We start from the raw sequence: 21,898 nt of genomic DNA on the forward strand, positions 1-21,898 counted from the left end.
CCTGATGAGGTGTGCACACCGGTGATCCGTACCGCTCTCCCCGCAAAGCGTCCCTAGCAGCAGCTGGTTGCTAAGGCTGCACAGAAACCACCTGACAGACCGGCAGCCAATAGACAACTTCGTCAGGTTGCCCAGAAAAATGGGCGGTGACATACTTTGATTGGCCATAGAAGAAGCCGTGGGGAGAGCGGGCCGATCTAAAGCTCCGCCCTCATGCGTCTCCATGGATGCAGCAGAGCTAGCAAGCCGGTCACGTGATGGAGAATCTGACAGAGATGCGCCAACCTGAGAAAGAGACAGACAGACCGGAGCGTCACTGGAGCAGGGGTATAACACATATACATAGGGGGTATAACACATATACATGGGGGGTATAACACATATACATAGGGGGTATAACACATATACATGGGGGGTATAACACATATACATAGGGGGTATAACACATATACATGGGGGGTATAACACATATACATAGGGGGTATAACACATATACATGGGGGGTATAACACATATACATAGGGGGTATAACACATATACATAGGGGGTATAACACATATACATGGGGGGTATAACACATATACATGGGGGGTATAACACATATACATAGGGGGTATAACACATATACATAGGGGGTATAACACATATACATGGGGGGTATAACACATATACATAGGGGGTATAACACATATACATGGGGGGTATAACACATATACATAGGGGGTATAACACATATACATGGGGGGTATAACACATATACATAGGGGGTATAACACATATACATGGGGGGTATAACACATATACATAGGGGTATAACACATATACATAGGGGTATAACACATATACATAGGGGGTATAACACATATACATAGGGGGTATAACACATATACATAGGGGGTATAACACATATACATAGGGGGTATAACACATATACATAGGGGGTATAACACATATACATAGGGGGTATAACACATATACATAGGGGGTATAACACATATACATAGGGGGTATAACACATATACATAGGGGGTATAACACATATACATAGGGGGTATAACACATATACATAGGGGGTTTAACACATATACATAGGGGGGGTATAACACATATACATAGGGGGTGTATAACACATATACATAGGGGGTATAACACATATACATAGGGGGTATAACACATATACATAGGGGTATAACACATATACATAGGGGTATAACACATATACATAGGGGGTATAACACATATACATAGGGGGTATAACACATATACATGGGGGTATAACACATATACATGGGGGTATAACACATATACATAGGGGGTATAACACATATACATAGGGGGTATAACACATATACATAGGGGGTATAACACATATACATAGGGGGTATATAACACATATACATAGGGGGTATATAACACATATACATAGGGGGTATATAACACATATACATAGGGGGTATAACACATATACATAGGGGTATAACACATATACATAGGGGGTATAACACATATACATGGGGGTATAACACATATACATGGGGGGTATATAACACATATACATAGGGGGTATATAACACATATACATAGGGGGTATATAACACATATACATGGGGGTATAACACATATACATGGGGGTATAACACATATACATGGGGGTATAACACATATACATAGGGGGTATAACACATATACATAGGGGGTATAACACATATACATAGGGGGTATATAACACATATACATAGGGGGTATATAACACATATACATGGGAGTATAATACATAGGGTATAATACATAGGGGGGGTATACATGGGGTATATAATACATAGGGGTATATAATACATGGGGTATAATACATAGGGGTATATAATACATGGGGTATAATACATAGGGGGGTATATATGGGGTATATAATAGATAGGGGGGTATATAATACATAGGGGGGTATATAATACATGAGGGTATAATACATATACATGGGGGTATAATACATGCAGTATATAATACATAGGGGGTATAATACATGGGGGTACCGGGTTGGGGGGAGTGTAATACATGGGGTATATAATACATATGGAGGTATAATACATGGGGTATATAATACATGGGGGGGGGGGGGCGTAATGCATGGGGATATAATACATGGGGGGGGGGGATTAATACATGAGAGGGAGTGTAATGCATAGGGGGTAAAATACATGCGGGGGTTATAATACATGGAGGGTATAATGGGGGGGGTGGTATAATACAAGAAGGGGGTATAATACATGGAGGGGGGAGAAGTGAGAGATGTGGAGGGGGGGGAGAAGTGAGAGATGAGGAGGGGGGGGAGAAGTGAGAGATGTGGAGGGGGAGAAGTGAGAGATGTGGAGGGGAGAAGTGAGAGATGTGGAGGGGAGAAGTGAGAGATGTGGAGGGGGGGGGGAGAAGTGAGAGATGTGGAGGGGGGAGAAGTGAGAGATGTGGAGGGGAGAAGTGAGAGATGTGGAGGGGGGAGAAGTGAGAGATGTGGAGGGGGGAGAAGTGAGAGATGTGGAGGGGAGAAGTGAGAGATGTGGAGGGGGGAGAAGTGAGAGATGTGGAGGGGGAGGAGAAGTGAGAGATGTGGAGGGGGAGGAGAATGAGAGATGTGGAGGGGGAGGAGAAGTGAGAGATGTGGAGGGGGGAGAAGTGAGAGATGTGGAGGGGGAGAAGTGAGAGATGTGGAGGGGGAGAAGTGAGAGATGTGGAGGAGGAGAAGTGAGAGATGTGGAGGGGAAGAAGTGAGAGATGTGGAGGGGGAAGAAGTGAGAGATGTGGAGGGGGAAGAAGTGAGAGATGTGGAGGGGGAAGAAGTGAGAGATGTGGAGGAGGAGAAGTGAGAGATGTGGAGGGGGGAGAAGTGAGAGATGTGGAGGGGGAAGAAGTGAGAGATGTGGAGGGGGAAGAAGTGAGAGATGTGGAGGGGGGAGAAGTGAGAGATGTGGAGGGGGAGAAGTGAGAGATGTGGAGGGGAAGAGTTGAGAGATGTGGAGGGGGGGGGAAGTGAGAGATGTGGAGGGGGGGGGAAGTGAGAGATGTGGAGGGGGGGGGGGAAGTGAGAGATGTGGAGGGGGGAGAAGTGAGAGATGTGGAGGGGGGAGAAGTGAGAGATGTGGAGGGGGGAGAAGTGAGAGATGTGGAGGGGGGAGAAGTGAGAGATGTGGAGGGGGGAGATGTGAGAGTTGTGGAGGGGGAGAAGTGAGAGATGTGGAGGGGGAGAATACATGGGGGTATAATACATGGGGTATATAATACCATAGGGGGGTATACATGGGGGTATAATACATGGGGTATATAATACATGGGGGGGTGTAATGCATGGGGATAAAATACATGGGGGGGGGGGATTAATACATGAGAGACAGTGTAATGCTAGGGGGTAAAATACATGAGAGGGGTATAATAGGGGGGGGGTGGTATAATAAAAGAAGGGGGTATAATACCTGGAGGGGGGAGAAGTGAGAGATGTGGAGGGGGAGAAGTGAGAGATGTGGAGGGGAGAAGTGAGAGATGTGGAGGGGAGAAGTGAGAGATGTGGAGGGGGGAGAAGTGAGAGATGTGGAGGGGGGAGAAGTGAGAGATGTGGAGGGGGGAGAAGTGAGAGATGTGGAGGGGGGAGAAATGAGAGATGTGGAGGGGGGGGGGTAGAAGTGAGAGATGTGGAGGGGGAGAAGTGAGAGATGTGGAGGGGGGAGAAGTGAGAGATGGAGGGGAGAAGTGAGAGATGTGGAGGAGGGAGAAGTGAGAGATGTGGAGGAGGGAGAAGTGAGAGATGTGGAGGAGGGAGAAGTGAGAGATGTGGAGGGGGGAGAAGTGAGAGATGTGGAGGAGGGAGAAGTGAGAGATGGAGGGGAGAAAGTGAGAGATGGAGGGGAGAAGTGAGAGATGTGGAGGAGGGAGAAGTGAGAGATGTGGAGGAGGGAGAAGTGAGAGATGTGGAGGAGGGAGAAGTGAGAGATGTGGAGGGGGGAGAAGTGAGAGATGTGGAGGGGGGAGAAGTGAGAGATGTGGAGGGGGGAGAAGTGAGAGATGTGGAGGGGGGAGAAGTGAGAGATGTGGAGGGGGGAGAAGTGAGAGATGTGGAGGGGGGAGAAGTGAGAGATGTGGAGGGGGGAGAAGTGAGAGATGTGGAGGGGGGAGAAGTGAGAGATGTGGAGGGGGGAGAAGTGAGAGATGTGGAGGGGGAGAAGTGAGAGATGTGGAGGGGGAGAATACATGGGGGTATAATACATGGGGTATATAATACATAGGGGGGTATACGTGGGGGTATAATACATGGGGTATATAATACATGGGGGGGTGTAATGCATGGGGATATAATACATGGGGGGGATTAATACATGAGAGGCAGTGTAATGCATAGGGGGTAAAATACATGAGAGGGGTATAATAGGGGGGGGGGTGGTATAATAAAAGAAGGGGGTATAATACATGGAGGGGGGAGAAGTGAGAGATGTGGAGGGGGGAGAAGTGAGAGAGATGTGGAGGGGGGAGAAGTGAGAGATGTGGAGGGGGGAGAAGTGAGAGATGTGGAGGGGGGAGAAGTGAGAGATGTGGAGGGGGGAGAAGTGAGAGATGTGGAGGGGGGAGAAGTGAGAGATGTGGAGGGGGGAGAAGTGAGAGATGTGGAGGGGGGAGAAGTGAGATGTGGAGGGGAGAAGTGAGATGTGGAGGGGGGAGAAGTGAGAGATGTGGAGGGGGGAGAAGTGAGAGATGTGGAGGGGGGAGAAGTGAGAGATGTGGAGGGGGAGAAGTGAGAGATGTGGAGGGGGGAGAAGTGAGAGATGTGGAGGGGGGAGAAGTGAGAGATGTGGAGGGGGGAGAAGTGAGAGATGTGGAGGGGGGAGAAGTGAGAGATGTGGAGGGGGGAGAAGTGAGAGATGTGGAGGGGAGAAGTGAGAGATGGAGGGGAGAAGTGAGAGATGTGGAGGGGGGAGAAGTGAGAGATGGAGGGGAGAAGTGAGAGATGGAGAGGGGAGAAGTGAGAGATGGAGGGGGAGAAGTGAGAGATGGAGGGGGAGAAGTGAGAGATATGGAGGGGGAGAAGTGAGAGATGGAGGGGAGAAGTGAGAGATGGAGGGGAGAAGTGAGAGATTGAGGGGAGAAGTGAGAGATGTGGAGGGGGGAGAAGTGAGAGATGGAGGGGAGAAGTGAGAGATGGAGGGGAGAAGTGAGAGATGGAGGGGGAGAAGTGAGAGATATGGAGGGGGAGAAGTGAGAGATATGGAGGGGGAGAAGTGAGATATGGAGGGGGAGAAGTGAGATATGGAGGGGGAGAAGTGAGAGATGTGGAGGGGGAAGAAGTGAGAGATGTGGAGGAGGGAGAAGTGAGAGATGGAGGGGAGAAGTGAGAGATGGAGGGGAGAAGTGAGAGATGTGGAGGAGGGAGAAGTGAGAGATGTGGAGGAGGGAGAAGTGAGAGATATGGAGGGGGAGAAGTGAGAGATGGAGGGGAGAAGTGAGAGATGAAGGGGAGAAGTGAGAGATGTGGAGGGGGGAGAAGTGAGAGATGGAGGGGAGAAGTGAGAGATGTGGAGGGGGGAGAAGTGAGATGTGGAAGGGGAGAAGTGAGAGATGTGGAGGGGGGAGAAGTGAGAGATGTGGAGGGGAGAAGTGAGAGATGTGGAGGGGAGAAGTGAGAGATGTGGAGGGGAGAAGTGAGAGATGTGGAGGGGAGAAGTGAGAGATGGAGGGGAGAAGTGAGAGATGTGGAGGGGGGAGAAGTGAGAGATGGAGGGGAGAAGTGAGAGATGTGGAGGGGGGAGAAGTGAGATGTGGAAGGGGAGAAGTGAGAGATGTGGAGGGGGGAGAAGTGAGAGATGTGGAGGGGAGAAGTGAGAGATGTGGAGGGGAGAAGTGAGAGATGTGGAGGGGAGAAGTGAGGATGTGGGGAGAGAGTGAGAGATGTGGAGGGGAGAAGTGAGAGATGTGGAGGGGAGAAGTGAGAGATGTGGAGGGGAGAAGTGAGAGATGTGGAGGAGGGAGAAGTGAGAGATGTGGAGGGGGGAGAAGTAAAAGATGTAGATATAGACTGACATAGTGGCCAGGTAGAGAAGTGGGAGAAGAGACAGGCCAGGATCTATAGACTGACGGTAGAGAAGTGGGGGAAGAGACAGGCCAGGATCTATAGACTGACAGTAGAGAAGTGAGGGAAGAGACAGGCCAGGATCTATAGACTGACAGTAGAGAAGTGGGAGAAGAGACAGGCCAGGATCTATAGACTGACAGTAGAGAAGTGAGGGGAAGAGACAGGCCAGGATCTATAGACTGACGATAGAGAAGTGGGGGAAGAGACAGGCCAGGATCTATAGACTGACAGTAGAGAAGTGGGGGAAGAGACAGGCCAGGATCTATAGACTGACAGTAGAGCAGTGAGGGGAAGAGACAGGCCAGAATCTATAGACTGACAGTAGAGAAGTGGGGGAAGAGAGAGGCCAGGATCTATAGACTGACAGTAGAGAAGTGGGGGAAGAGAGAGGCCAGGATCTATAGACTGACAGTAGAGAAGTGGGGGAAGAGAGAGGCCAGGATCTATAGACTGACAGTAGAGAAGTGGGGGAAGAGAGAGGCCAGGATCTATAGACTGACAGTAGAGAAGTGGGGGAAGAGACAGGCCAGGATCTATAGACTGACGGTAGAGAAGTGGGGGAAGAGACAGGCCAGGATCTATAGACTGACAGTAGAGAAGTGGGGGAAGAGACAGGCCAGGATCTATAGACTGACGGTAGAGAAGTGGGGGAAGAGACAGGCCAGGATCTATAGACTGACAGTAGAGAAGTGAGTGAAGAGACAGGCCAGGATCTATAGACTGACAGTAGAGCAGTGAGGGGAAGAGACTGGCCAGGATCTATAGACTGACAGTAGAGAAGTGGAGGAAGAGACAGGCCAGGATCTATAGACTGACGGTAGAGAAGTGGGGGAAGAGACAGGCCAGAATCTATAGACTGACTGTAGAGAAGTGGGGGAAGAGACAGGCCAGGATCTATAGACTGACAGTAGAGCAGTGAGGGGAAGAGAGAGGCCAGGATCTTTAGACTGACAGTAGAGAAGTGGAGGAAGAGACAGGCCAGAATGTATAGACTGACAGTAGAGAAGTGGGGGAAGAGACAGGCCAGGATCTATAGACTGACAGTAGAGCAGTGAGGGGAAGAGAGAGGCCAGGATCTTTAGACTGACAGTAGAGAAGTGGGGGAAGAGAGAGGCCAGGATCTATAGACTGACAGTAGAGAAGTGGGGGAAGAGACAGGCCAGGATCTATAGACTGACGGTAGAGAAGTGGGGGAAGAGACAGGCCAGAATCTATTGACTGACAGTAGAGAAGTGGGAGAAGAGACAGGCCAGGATCTATAGACTGACAGTAGAGAAGTGAGGGGAAGAGACAGGCCAGAATCTATAGACTGACAGTAGAGAAGTGGGGGAAGAGACAGGCCAGGATCTATAGACTGACAGTAGAGAAGTTGGGGAAGAGACAGGCCAGGATCTATAGACTGACAGTAGAGAAGTGGGGGAAGAGACAGGCCAGGATCTATAGACTGACAGAGAAGTTGGGGGAAGAGACAGGCCAGGATCTATAGACTGACAGTAGAGAAGTTGGGGAAGAGACAGGCCAGGATCTATAGACTGACAGTAGAGAAGTGGGGGAAGAGACAGGCCAGGATCTATAGACTGACAGTAGAGAAGTGGAGGAAGAGACAGGCCAGGATCTATAGACTGACAGTAGAGAAGTTGGGGAAGAGACAGGCCAGGATCTATAGATTGACATTAGAGAAGTGGGGGAAGAGACAGGCCAGGATCTATAGACTGACAGTAGAGAAGTGGGGGAAGAGACAGGCCAGGATCTATAGACTGACGGTAGAGAAGTGGGGGAAGAGACAGGCCAGGATCTATAGACTGACAGTAGAGAAGTGAGGGGAAGAGACAGGCCAGAATCTATAGACTGACAGTAGAGAAGTGGGGGAAGAGACAGGCCAGGATCTATAGACTGACAGTAGAGAAGTTGGGGAAGAGACAGGCCAGGATCTATAGACTGACAGTAGAGAAGTGGGGGAAGAGACAGGCCAGGATCTATAGACTGACAGAGAAGTTGGGGGAAGAGACAGGCCAGGATCTATAGACTGACAGTAGAGAAGTTGGGGAAGAGACAGGCCAGGATCTATAGACTGACAGTAGAGAAGTGGGGGAAGAGACAGGCCAGGATCTATAGACTGACAGTAGAGAAGTGGAGGAAGAGACAGGCCAGGATCTATAGACTGACAGTAGAGAAGTTGGGGAAGAGACAGGCCAGGATCTATAGACTGACATTAGAGAAGTGGGGGAAGAGACAGGCCAGGATCTATAGACTGACAGTAGAGAAGTTGGGGAAGAGACAGGCCAGGATCTATAGACTGACATTAGAGAAGTGGGGGAAGAGACAGGCCAGGATCTATAGACTGACAGTAGAGAAGTGGGGGAAGAGACAGGCCAGGATCTATAGACTGACAGTAGAGAAGTGGAGGAAGAGACAGGCCAGGATCTATAGACTGACAGTAGAGAAGTTGGGGAAGAGACAGGCCAGGATCTATAGACTGACAGTACAGAAGTGGGGGAGGAGACAGGCCAGGATCTATAGACTGACAGTAGAGAAGTGGGGGAAGAGACAGGCCAGGATCTATAGACTGATGGTAGAGAAGTGAGGGAAGAGACAGGCCAGGATCTATAGACTGACAGTAGAGAAGTGGAGGAAGAGACAGGCCAGGATCTATAGACTGACAGTAGAGAAGTGGAGGAAGAGACAGGCCAGGATCTATAGACTGACAGTAGAGAAGTTGGGGGAAGAGACAGGCCAGGATCTATAGACTGACAGTACAGAAGTGGGGGAGGAGACAGGCCAGGATCTATAGACTGACAGTAGAGAAGTGGGGGAAGAGACAGGCCAGGATCTATAGACTGATGGTAGAGAAGTGAGGGAAGAGACAGGCCAGGATCTATAGACTGACAGTAGAGAAGTGGAGGAAGAGACAGGCCAGGATCTATAGACTGACAGTAGAGAAGTGGAGGAAGAGACAGGCCAGGATCTATAGACTGACAGTAGAGAAGTTGGGGAAGAGACAGGCCAGGATCTATAGACTGACATTAGAGAAGTGGGGGAAGAGACAGGCCAGGATCTATAGACTGACATTAGAGAAGTTGGGGAAGAGACATGCCAGGATCTATAGACTGACAGTAGAGAAGTTGGGGGAAGAGACAGGCCAGGATCTATAGACTGACATTAGAGAAGTTGGGGAAGAGACAGGCCAGGATCTATAGACTGACAGTACAGAAGTGGGGGAGGAGACAGGCCAGGATCTATAGACTGACAGTAGAGAAGTGGGGGAAGAGACAGGCCAGGATCTATAGACTGACAGTAGAGAAGTGGGGGAAGAGACAGGCCAGGATCTATAGACTGACAGTAGAGAAGTGGGGGAAGAGACAGGCCAGGATCTATAGACTGACAGTAGAGAAGTTGGGGAAGAGACAGGCCAGGATCTATAGACTGACAGTAGAGAAGTGGGGGAAGAGACAGGCCAGGATCTATAGACTGACATTAGAGAAGTGAAGGAAGAGACAGGCCAGGATCTATAGACTGACAGTAGAGAAGTGGGGGAAGAGACAGGCCAGGATCTATAGACTGACAGTAGAGAAGTGGGGGAAGAGACAGGCCAGGATCTATAGACTGACAGTAGAGAAGTGGGGGAAGAGACAGGCCAGGATCTATAGACTGACAGTAGAGAAGTGGGGGAAGAGACAGGCCAGGATCTATAGACTGACAGTAGAGAAGTTGGGGAAGAGACAGGCCAGGATCTATAGACTGACAGTAGAGAAGTGGGGGAAGAGACAGGCCAGGATCTATAGACTGACATTAGAGAAGTGGAGGAAGAGACAGGCCAGGATCTATAGACTGACAGTAGAGAAGTTGGGGAAGAGACAGGCCAGGATCTATAGACTGACAGTAGAGAAGTTGGGGAAGAGACAGGCCAGGATCTATAGACTGACAGTAGAGAAGTTGGGGAAGAGACAGGCCAGGATCTATAGACTGACAGTAGAGAAGTTGGGGAAGAGACAGGCCAGGATCTATAGACTGACAGTAGAGAAGTGGGGGAAGAGACAGGCCAGGATCTATAGACTGACAGTAGAGAAGTGGGGGAAGAGACAGGCCAGGATCTATAGACTGACAGTAGAGCAGTGAGGGGAAGAGAGAGGCCAGGATCTTTAGACTGACAGTAGAGAAGTGGAGGAAGAGACAGGCCAGAATCTATAGACTGACAGTAGAGAAGTTGGGGAAGAGACAGGCCAGGATCTATAGACTGACAGTAGAGAAGTGGGGGAAGAGACAGGCCAGGATCTATAGACTGACAGTAGAGAAGTTGGGGAAGAGACAGGCCAGGATCTATAGACTGACAGTAGAGAAGTGGGGGAAGAGACAGGCCAGGATCTATAGACTGACAGTAGAGCAGTGAGGGGAAGAGAGAGGCCAGGATCTTTAGACTGACAGTAGAGAAGTTGGGGAAGAGACAGGCCAGGATCTATAGACTGACAGTAGAGAAGTGGGGGAAGAGACAGGCCAGGATCTATAGACTGACAGTAGAGCAGTGAGGGGAAGAGAGAGGCCAGGATCTTTAGACTGACAGTAGAGAAGTGGGGGAAGAGAGAGGCCAGGATCTATAGACTGACAGTAGAGAAGTGGGGGAAGAGACAGGCCAGGATCTATAGACTGACAGTAGAGAAGTGAGGGGAAGAGAGAGGCCAGGATCTATAGACTGACAGTAGAGAAGTGGGGGAAGAGAGAGGCCAGGATCTATAGACTGACAGTAGAGAAGTGGGGGAAGAGAGAGGCCAGGATCTATAGACTGACAGTAGAGAAGTGGGGGAAGAGACAGGCCAGGATCTATAGACTGACAGTAGAGAAGTGGGGGAAGAGAGAGGCCAGGATCTATAGACTGACGGTAGAGAAGTGGAGGAAGAGACAGGCCAGGATCTATAGACTGACGGTAGAGAAGTGAGGGAAGAGACAGGCCAGGATCTATAGACTGACGGTAGAGAAGTGGGGGAAGAGACAGGCCAGGATCTATAGACTGACGGTAGAGAAGTGGGGGAAGAGACAGGCCAGGATCTATAGACTGACAGTAGAGCAGTGAGGGGAAGAGACAGGCCAGAATCTATAGACTGACAGTAGAGAAGTGGGGGAAGAGACAGGCCAGGATCTATAGACTGACAGTAGAGAAGTTGGGGAAGAGACAGGCCAGGATCTATAGACTGACAGTAGAGAAGTTGGGGAAGAGACAGGCCAGGATCTATAGACTGACAGTAGAGAAGTTGGGGAAGAGACAGGCCAGGATCTATAGACTGACAGTAGAGAAGTGGGGGAAGAGACAGGCCAGGATCTATAGACTGACAGTAGAGAAGTGGGGGAAGAGACAGGCCAGGATCTATAGACTGACAGTAGAGCAGTGAGGGGAAGAGAGAGGCCAGGATCTTTAGACTGACAGTAGAGAAGTGGAGGAAGAGACAGGCCAGAATCTATAGACTGACAGTAGAGAAGTTGGGGAAGAGACAGGCCAGGATCTATAGACTGACAGTAGAGAAGTGGGGGAAGAGACAGGCCAGGATCTATAGACTGACAGTAGAGAAGTTGGGGAAGAGACAGGCCAGGATCTATAGACTGACAGTAGAGAAGTGGGGGAAGAGACAGGCCAGGATCTATAGACTGACAGTAGAGCAGTGAGGGGAAGAGAGAGGCCAGGATCTTTAGACTGACAGTAGAGAAGTTGGGGAAGAGACAGGCCAGGATCTATAGACTGACAGTAGAGAAGTGGGGGAAGAGACAGGCCAGGATCTATAGACTGACAGTAGAGCAGTGAGGGGAAGAGAGAGGCCAGGATCTTTAGACTGACAGTAGAGAAGTGGGGGAAGAGAGAGGCCAGGATCTATAGACTGACAGTAGAGAAGTGGGGGAAGAGACAGGCCAGGATCTATAGACTGACAGTAGAGAAGTGAGGGGAAGAGAGAGGCCAGGATCTATAGACTGACAGTAGAGAAGTGGGGGAAGAGAGAGGCCAGGATCTATAGACTGACAGTAGAGAAGTGGGGGAAGAGAGAGGCCAGGATCTATAGACTGACAGTAGAGAAGTGGGGGAAGAGACAGGCCAGGATCTATAGACTGACAGTAGAGAAGTGGGGGAAGAGAGAGGCCAGGATCTATAGACTGACGGTAGAGAAGTGGAGGAAGAGACAGGCCAGGATCTATAGACTGACGGTAGAGAAGTGAGGGAAGAGACAGGCCAGGATCTATAGACTGACGGTAGAGAAGTGGGGGAAGAGACAGGCCAGGATCTATAGACTGACGGTAGAGAAGTGGGGGAAGAGAGAGGCCAGGATCTATAGACTGACAGTAGAGAAGTGGGGGAAGAGACAGGCCAGGATCTATAGACTGACGGTAGAGAAGTGGGGGAAGAGACAGGCCAGGATCTATAGACTGACAGTAGAGAAGTGGGGGAAGAGACAGGCCAGGATCTATAGACTGACGGTAGAGAAGTGGGGGAAGAGACAGGCCAGGATCTATAGACTGACAGTAGAGAAGTGAGTGAAGAGACAGGCCAGGATCTATAGACTGACAGTAGAGCAGTGAGGGGAAGAGACTGGCCAGGATCTATAGACTGACAGTAGAGAAGTGGAGGAAGAGACAGGCCAGGATCTATAGACTGACGGTAGAGAAGTGGGGGAAGAGACAGGCCAGAATCTATAGACTGACTGTAGAGAAGTGGGGGAAGAGACAGGCCAGGATCTATAGACTGACAGTAGAGCAGTGAGGGGAAGAGAGAGGCCAGGATCTTTAGACTGACAGTAGAGAAGTGGAGGAAGAGACAGGCCAGAATGTATAGACTGACAGTAGAGAAGTGGGGGAAGAGACAGGCCAGGATCTATAGACTGACAGTAGAGCAGTGAGGGGAAGAGAGAGGCCAGGATCTTTAGACTGACAGTAGAGAAGTGGGGGAAGAGAGAGGCCAGGATCTATAGACTGACAGTAGAGAAGTGGGGGAAGAGACAGGCCAGGATCTATAGACTGACGGTAGAGAAGTGGGGGAAGAGACAGGCCAGAATCTATTGACTGACAGTAGAGAAGTGGGAGAAGAGACAGGCCAGGATCTATAGACTGACAGTAGAGAAGTGAGGGGAAGAGACAGGCCAGAATCTATAGACTGACAGTAGAGAAGTGGGGGAAGAGACAGGCCAGGATCTATAGACTGACAGTAGAGAAGTTGGGGAAGAGACAGGCCAGGATCTATAGACTGACAGTAGAGAAGTGGGGGAAGAGACAGGCCAGGATCTATAGACTGACAGAGAAGTTGGGGGAAGAGACAGGCCAGGATCTATAGACTGACAGTAGAGAAGTTGGGGAAGAGACAGGCCAGGATCTATAGACTGACAGTAGAGAAGTGGGGGAAGAGACAGGCCAGGATCTATAGACTGACAGTAGAGAAGTGGAGGAAGAGACAGGCCAGGATCTATAGACTGACCGTAGAGAAGTTGGGGAAGAGACAGGCCAGGATCTATAGACTGACATTAGAGAAGTGGGGGAAGAGACAGGCCAGGATCTATAGACTGACAGTAGAGAAGTGGGGGAAGAGACAGGCCAGGATCTATAGACTGACGGTAGAGAAGTGGGGGAAGAGACAGGCCAGAATCTATTGACTGACAGTAGAGAAGTGGGAGAAGAGACAGGCCAGGATCTATAGACTGACAGTAGAGAAGTGAGGGGAAGAGACAGGCCAGAATCTATAGACTGACATTAGAGAAGTGGGGGAAGAGACAGGCCAGGATCTATAGACTGACAGTAGAGAAGTTGGGGAAGAGACAGGCCAGGATCTATAGACTGACAGTAGAGAAGTGGGGGAAGAGACAGGCCAGGATCTATAGACTGACAGTAGAGAAGTGGGGGAAGAGACAGGCCAGGATCTATAGACTGACAGTAGAGAAGTGGGGGAAGAGACAGGCCAGGATCTATAGACTGACAGTAGAGAAGTTGGGGAAGAGACAGGCCAGGATCTATAGACTGACAGTAGAGAAGTGGGGGAAGAGACAGGCCAGGATCTATAGACTGACATTAGAGAAGTGAAGGAAGAGACAGGCCAGGATCTATAGACTGACAGTAGAGAAGTGGGGGAAGAGACAGGCCAGGATCTATAGACTGACAGTAGAGAAGTGGGGGAAGAGACAGGCCAGGATCTATAGACTGACAGTAGAGAAGTGGGGGAAGAGACAGGCCAGGATCTATAGACTGACAGTAGAGAAGTGGGGGAAGAGACAGGCCAGGATCTATAGACTGACAGTAGAGAAGTTGGGGAAGAGACAGGCCAGGATCTATAGACTGACAGTAGAGAAGTTGGGGAAGAGACAGGCCAGGATCTATAGACTGATGGTAGAGAAGTGAGGGAAGAGACAGGCCAGGATCTATAGACTGACAGTAGAGAAGTGGAGGAAGAGACAGGCCAGGATCTATAGACTGACAGTAGAGAAGTTGGGGAAGAGACAGGCCAGGATCTATAGACTGACAGTAGAGAAGTGGGGGAAGAGACAGGCCAGGATCTATAGACTGACATTAGAGAAGTGGAGGAAGAGACAGGCCAGGATCTATAGACTGACAGTAGAGAAGTTGGGGAAGAGACAGGCCAGGATCTATAGACTGACAGTAGAGAAGTTGGGGAAGAGACAGGCCAGGATCTATAGACTGACAGTAGAGAAGTTGGGGAAGAGACAGGCCAGGATCTATAGACTGACAGTAGAGAAGTTGGGGAAGAGACAGGCCAGGATCTATAGACTGACAGTAGAGAAGTGGGGGAAGAGACAGGCCAGGATCTATAGACTGACAGTAGAGAAGTGGGGGAAGAGACAGGCCAGGATCTATAGACTGACAGTAGAGCAGTGAGGGGAAGAGAGAGGCCAGGATCTTTAGACTGACAGTAGAGAAGTGGAGGAAGAGACAGGCCAGAATCTATAGACTGACAGTAGAGAAGTTGGGGAAGAGACAGGCCAGGATCTATAGACTGACAGTAGAGAAGTGGGGGAAGAGACAGGCCAGGATCTATAGACTGACAGTAGAGAAGTTGGGGAAGAGACAGGCCAGGATCTATAGACTGACAGTAGAGAAGTGGGGGAAGAGACAGGCCAGGATCTATAGACTGACAGTAGAGCAGTGAGGGGAAGAGAGAGGCCAGGATCTTTAGACTGACAGTAGAGAAGTTGGGGAAGAGACAGGCCAGGATCTATAGACTGACAGTAGAGAAGTGGGGGAAGAGACAGGCCAGGATCTATAGACTGACAGTAGAGCAGTGAGGGGAAGAGAGAGGCCAGGATCTTTAGACTGACAGTAGAGAAGTGGGGGAAGAGAGAGGCCAGGATCTATAGACTGACAGTAGAGAAGTGGGGGAAGAGACAGGCCAGGATCTATAGACTGACAGTAGAGAAGTGAGGGGAAGAGAGAGGCCAGGATCTATAGACTGACAGTAGAGAAGTGGGGGAAGAGAGAGGCCAGGATCTATAGACTGACAGTAGAGAAGTGGGGGGAAGAGAGAGGCCAGGATCTATAGACTGACAGTAGAGAAGTGGGGGAAGAGACAGGCCAGGATCTATAGACTGACAGTAGAGAAGTGGGGGAAGAGAGAGGCCAGGATCTATAGACTGACGGTAGAGAAGTGGAGGAAGAGACAGGCCAGGATCTATAGACTGACGGTAGAGAAGTGAGGGAAGAGACAGGCCAGGATCTATAGACTGACGGTAGAGAAGTGGGGGAAGAGACAGGCCAGGATCTATAGACTGACGGTAGAGAAGTGGGGGAAGAGACAGGCCAGGATCTATAGACTGACAGTAGAGCAGTGAGGGGAAGAGACAGGCCAGAATCTATAGACTGACAGTAGAGAAGTGGGGGAAGAGACAGGCCAGGATCTATAGACTGACAGTAGAGAAGTTGGGGAAGAGACAGGCCAGGATCTATAGACTGACAGTAGAGAAGTTGGGGAAGAGACAGGCCAGGATCTATAGACTGACAGTAGAGAAGTTGGGGAAGAGACAGGCCAGGATCTATAGACTGACAGTAGAGAAGTGGGGGAAGAGACAGGCCAGGATCTATAGACTGACAGTAGAGAAGTGGGGGAAGAGACAGGCCAGGATCTATAGACTGACAGTAGAGCAGTGAGGGGAAGAGAGAGGCCAGGATCTTTAGACTGACAGTAGAGAAGTGGAGGAAGAGACAGGCCAGAATCTATAGACTGACAGTAGAGAAGTTGGGGAAGAGACAGGCCAGGATCTATAGACTGACAGTAGAGAAGTGGGGGAAGAGACAGGCCAGGATCTATAGACTGACAGTAGAGAAGTTGGGGAAGAGACAGGCCAGGATCTATAGACTGACAGTAGAGAAGTGGGGGAAGAGACAGGCCAGGATCTATAGACTGACAGTAGAGCAGTGAGGGGAAGAGAGAGGCCAGGATCTTTAGACTGACAGTAGAGAAGTTGGGGAAGAGACAGGCCAGGATCTATAGACTGACAGTAGAGAAGTGGGGGAAGAGACAGGCCAGGATCTATAGACTGACAGTAGAGCAGTGAGGGGAAGAGAGAGGCCAGGATCTTTAGACTGACAGTAGAGAAGTGGGGGAAGAGAGAGGCCAGGATCTATAGACTGACAGTAGAGAAGTGGGGGAAGAGACAGGCCAGGATCTATAGACTGACAGTAGAGAAGTGGGGGAAGAGACAGGCCAGGATCTATAGACTGACAGTAGAGAAGTGGGGGAAGAGAGAGGCCAGGATCTATAGACTGACGGTAGAGAAGTGGAGGAAGAGACAGGCCAGGATCTATAGACTGACGGTAGAGAAGTGAGGGAAGAGACAGGCCAGGATCTATAGACTGACGGTAGAGAAGTGGGGGAAGAGACAGGCCAGGATCTATAGACTGACGGTAGAGAAGTGGGGGAAGAGACAGGCCAGGATCTATAGACTGACAGTAGAGCAGTGAGGGGAAGAGAGAGGCCAGGATCTATAGACTGACGGTAGAGAAGTGGGGGAAGAGACAGGCCAGGATCTATAGACTGACAGTAGAGCAGTGAGGGGAAGAGACAGGCCAGAATCTATAGACTTATAGTAGAGAAGTGGGGGAAGAGACAGGCCAGGATCTATAGACTGACAGTAGAGAAGTGGGGGAAGAGACAGGCCAGAATCTATAGACTGACAGTAGAGAAGTGGGGGAAGAGACAGGCCAGGATCTATAGACTGACGGTAGAGAAGTGGGGGAAGAGACAGGCCAGGATCTATAGACTGACAGTAGAGAAGTGGGGGAAGAGACAGGCCAGGATCTATAGACTGACGGTAGAGAAGTGGGGGAAGAGACAGGCCAGGATCTATAGACTGACAGTAGAGCAGTGAGGGGAAGAGACAGGCCAGGATCTATAGACTGACAGTAGAGAAGTGGGGGAAGAGACAGGCCAGTATACACACTGATCATGTGGGAGGATAATTGGTAGGAGGGTCAGGGAGAGAACAGGTGGAGGTACAGAGAGAGGCGGGGTCTGGCATCAATCTGAATTAGGCTTAGGGGCAGGAACACCTGCGGGGGAGGGGATTTGAGTTCACAGAGTGACAGTGAGAGATGGAGATTCTGGATGAACACTGTCACCCAGAGACAACTCCTACAGACAGACCGGAGTAGTGAGCTGCCGATACTCCCTGTCTGACATATAGAAGACGTGGATGACAGTTTTTACCAAGGACACAATGAGATTTTCATTGGCAGATATAGACTGCCAGTACTGAAGAAACTGACATTGAAATAAAGTTTGTCAGAGAGAGACTGAGAGGGGGTGGGGGCATAGAATCCTGTCACTGAGAGATAGACAACTGCCACTGAGAAAAAGAGACTGCTACCAAGAAGAGAGACTGCCATTGAGTGACAGAGACTGTTACTGAGGTTGCTGGTATAATGTGTGGAGGGAGGGGGCTGTAAGATCAAACTGTCATTTGACCCAACACGATTTTGATCCTTTGTCTTTTAAAGGAGCGTAGGACATTAGAGGGATCCTCACAGTTACCCGCTGAGCTGAGGATGTAGAAATAATAGTTCATGACATCCTGGCATGATAAATCCAAGTGCGATCTCCGCCTGGGATAACTGAATACCACGCAGAGGAGAGGAGCATCCATCCGCTGAAAAGTGCTTGTCGGTGAGTACAATCCCCATCATCCTGCTGTGTACCTGTGTGGAGACACATGGCCATGGACTCTAGAGGAGTGGACCTTCTATAAGTGTATGTATATATCTATGGTATATGTTTATCCTGCCATCACCAAGGTACAGGTACAATAGATAGAAAGACTTTGCAGTGTATATACATTGTATACTCATGGATAATACTTTTAAATTGTCTTTATGCTGTATTCGCTATGGTCTACATATTGGATGTACAGTAATTACGTACAATGCTCTGACTTTATTCAATTTTTGGGTGGAGTTGTGGTCAGTTCCTCTGTGTATCTATTGATTTTTTGTGACCATAATTTAATCCTTAATAAACCCTTTCTAAAAGAGTGTTATATTTAATATTTACTACTTATTCATGTTATCTTGGCATTTTAAGGGAGCTTATATACAGATATATCATATGTAAGTGTATGTATATCTGTCTACGTTTAGTAAACATTCTGTGCCGGATTCTAAGTTGTGAAAACAGGGAAAACATCCGTGCTACCTAAATAAATATTAATACTGTGGCAGCTGCTGTCACATGGTGCTGAAGCACCTTAACTATAAAAAATAACCTTTACAGGTATTCAAGCAATAATAATACTGGCCAAGCAATCATTTTCTTAAAAAATGCATGCACTAATAAAAATCATAAATGACAGTGATCATGTAATAAAGTCCAACATAAATGGGGTGGATTTACTAATCTACATCCTTCCTTAGTAGCCATTGACAGCTGGAAGTTGTCATATTCATCTGCATCAAATTCCCTAAACATTGGGACAAATGTCTGAACATCCGAACTTACGTTTAGACCGAACACTGAACTCATTCCTATTCTGGAATACAGAACACCTGTCAGAGACTGAAGGAGACCAAGTATGATTTGTGACTAATTGTGTCACTAATTTGTTTCATAAATGTCCCTTATTGTGGTTTCCTCCTAGGCAAAACATATTAGGGTTGATTAAGAGCCGGTTCACACTGGGGCGACCTGTCAGGCGACCTGGTCGCCTGACAGGTCGCCGTAGGTCGCCTGCCATAGAGAAGCTGTGGACCCGTTCTAATAGGAGCGACACAAGTCGCTCCGACTTAGAAAAAGGGTCCGGAGCTTCTTTGGGGTGACCAGGAGCGACCTGCATTGACTTCAATGTTATGAAGTCCGTTCTGGCCGCTCCGAGGTCGTGGTGCGAGCTGCGCACCGCGACTTGTGAGGTCGCCCCGGCAAGTCGGATCGCTCTAATGTGAACCGGCTCTTACTATACCTGGAGAATACAAAATCTGCTGCAGCTCTGCATAAAAACCATTGCATGTCAAAGCCTATTTGAAAAAGCAGAGCTGCATCAGATTTTCCACTCTCCAGTTTCAGTAAATCAACCCTAAGTGCCGGTTCACATTTGTGAGATGCGGGAACGCTGCGAATATACAGCGAGTTTCAGGAATCGCATCCGCACCCCTGGCAGTTCACACTGCCATATGCGATACGCTGGGGGTGTCAATTAAAAGTTAACGACACCCGCAGATCAAATCGCATATCGCAGTGCGATCTGAAAGTTCGCACAGAATCGGATCTCACTAGTGTGAACCGCCATGTGATCCGATTCTGCTGCAGACCAAAAAAAGGGTCCTGTGCGAGTTGAGTGCGATTGCGGTGCGAATTCAGCCATACAAACTGTATGGCTGACTTTGCACCGCACAGAGATCGCATGTAATTTTAGGAGCAGTGTGCTCTGAATTACATGAGATCTCTGTGATCGCACAAATGTGAACCGGCACTAATACAAGCTCAGTGCTGCACGCCATTCAAAAGCAAATAGTGCAACATGTATTATTTATCAAAATCCTTGTGATATATTCCCCGTTTGGGCTCCAGTGCACACATCAGGTGACCCTCAGCTTCTCCTGCACTCACCAGAGATATATGACTCCTTGTATTACCAAGTGAGTCAAGATGCGATTAATAAATTCCAACAATGGACGGTCTCTGTGCTCAAAATACAAAGGTTTTTCAAAACATGTCCGCACTTTTTAAAAACTCTATTAATATAAAAAAGTGCGGAAACATTTAAAGACCCCTCGTGTGTTCCAACGCTGATCAAGAAATGGCTTCAGTCTCTTTTATCTAAAGCAAAGGGTAATATAGCAGATACAAGAAAAAAAAAAGAGGAAAGCCTTCCTTAGTGAAATATAGTTTATTGTATACAAAATGTAAAACCAGAGCACTAACATTATACTTGACATAGATCACCTGTAAACCTGGAAGCGCTTCTTTGTTTGTACCCTAATTTGTTTCAAAGTGTCCCTCATTGTGGTTTCTGCTCTTAGGCAAAATATATTAGGGTTGATTTACTATACCTGGAGAATACAAAATCTTCTGCAGCTCTGCATAGAAACCAATCTGCTTTTGTCAAAGCCTAATTGAAAAAGCAGAGCTGCATCAGATTTTCCACTCTCCAGTTTTAGTAAATCAACCCTAATACAAGCTCAGTGCTGCATGCCATTCAAAAGCAAATAGTTAATAAACTCCTTGTGATATATTCCCTGTTTGGGCTCCAGTGCACACATCACCTGACCCTTAGCTTCACCTGCACTCACCAGAGATATTTTTATTTATTTTATTTCAGGTACTTTTATAGCGCTGTCAATTTACGCAGCGCTTTACATATACATTGTACATTCACATCAGTCCCTGCCCTCAAGGAGCTTACAATCTAAGGTCCCTAACTCACATTCATACATACATAGTAGGGCCAATTTTATACAGGATCCAATTAACAGGATCCGGAGTACCCGGAGGAAACCCACGCTGACCCCTTGTATTACCAAGTGAGTCAAGATGGGCTTAATAAATTCCAATAATGGAAGGTCTCTGTGCTCAGAATACGAGGGTTCTTCAGAAAGTTTCCGCACTTTTTTATAAACTCTATTAATATAAAAAAGTGCAGAAACTTTTTAAAGACCCCTCGTGTGTTCCAACGCTGACCAAGAAATGGTTTCAGTCACTCTTATCTAAAGCAAAGGGTAATATAGCAGATACAAGAAAAAAAAAAAAGAGGAAAGCCTTCCTTAGTAAAATATAGTTTATTGTGTACAAAATATAAAAGCCAGAGCACTAACATTATACTTGACATAGATCACCTGTAAACCTGGAAGTGCTGCTTTGTCTGTACACGGTGTGCTCTCCAAAGAGTGTAAATTACGTCACCCTGCACTTGCGGGTGTCCTTGGAGGATGGGTATCTCTATTTACAGCTCTGCTGCATTAAGACATTTTTTTAGGCTAGCAATTTTTTTTTTTCAATGATTGCATTGGTGCTAGGAGTTTGTCTCCTTGCATTTCTCTGGTGCAGGTATCCTCAGCCTGGCTTTTGAACTGCTGTTTCTGGGCCCTGCTGCACTGGCTGTTTAGGGATAGCCTGGAAGTTACCTGGGGCTATGGACTCAGTGTAGTATTATTATTATAATACAGGATTTATATAGCGCCAACAGTTTGCACAGTGCTTTACAATGTAAAGCGAGACAGTACAGTTACAGTACAACAAAATAAAAGAAGGTAAAGCCTGGTACACACTAGTTTTTGGTTAAGGAAAAAAACTGTCTGATCCGGTCCAAACTTCTAAACTCACAATGCAAAGTAAGTACG

The 21,898-nt window shown here is 48.4% G+C and overlaps 1 protein-coding gene across 1 annotated transcript in view; it reads left to right on the top strand.

Moving 5' to 3' along the window:
• Positions 1–230: 230 nt before the first annotated feature.
• Positions 231–21,898, top strand: part of MCOLN3 (mucolipin TRP cation channel 3) — an 85,505-nt gene continuing 63,837 nt past the window's right edge. Inside the window, exons 1-2 of the mRNA XM_082265821.1 lie at positions 231–327; positions 18,071–18,232. The gene's annotated coding sequence lies outside the window, so the exon portion shown is untranslated. The remainder of the gene's footprint in view (positions 328–18,070; positions 18,233–21,898) is intronic.

The sequence above is a fragment of the Pelophylax lessonae genome (genome assembly GCF_965119305.1).
Source record: "Pelophylax lessonae genome assembly, chromosome: 8".
In the NCBI taxonomy this organism is placed as follows: Eukaryota; Metazoa; Chordata; class Amphibia; order Anura; family Ranidae; genus Pelophylax; species Pelophylax lessonae.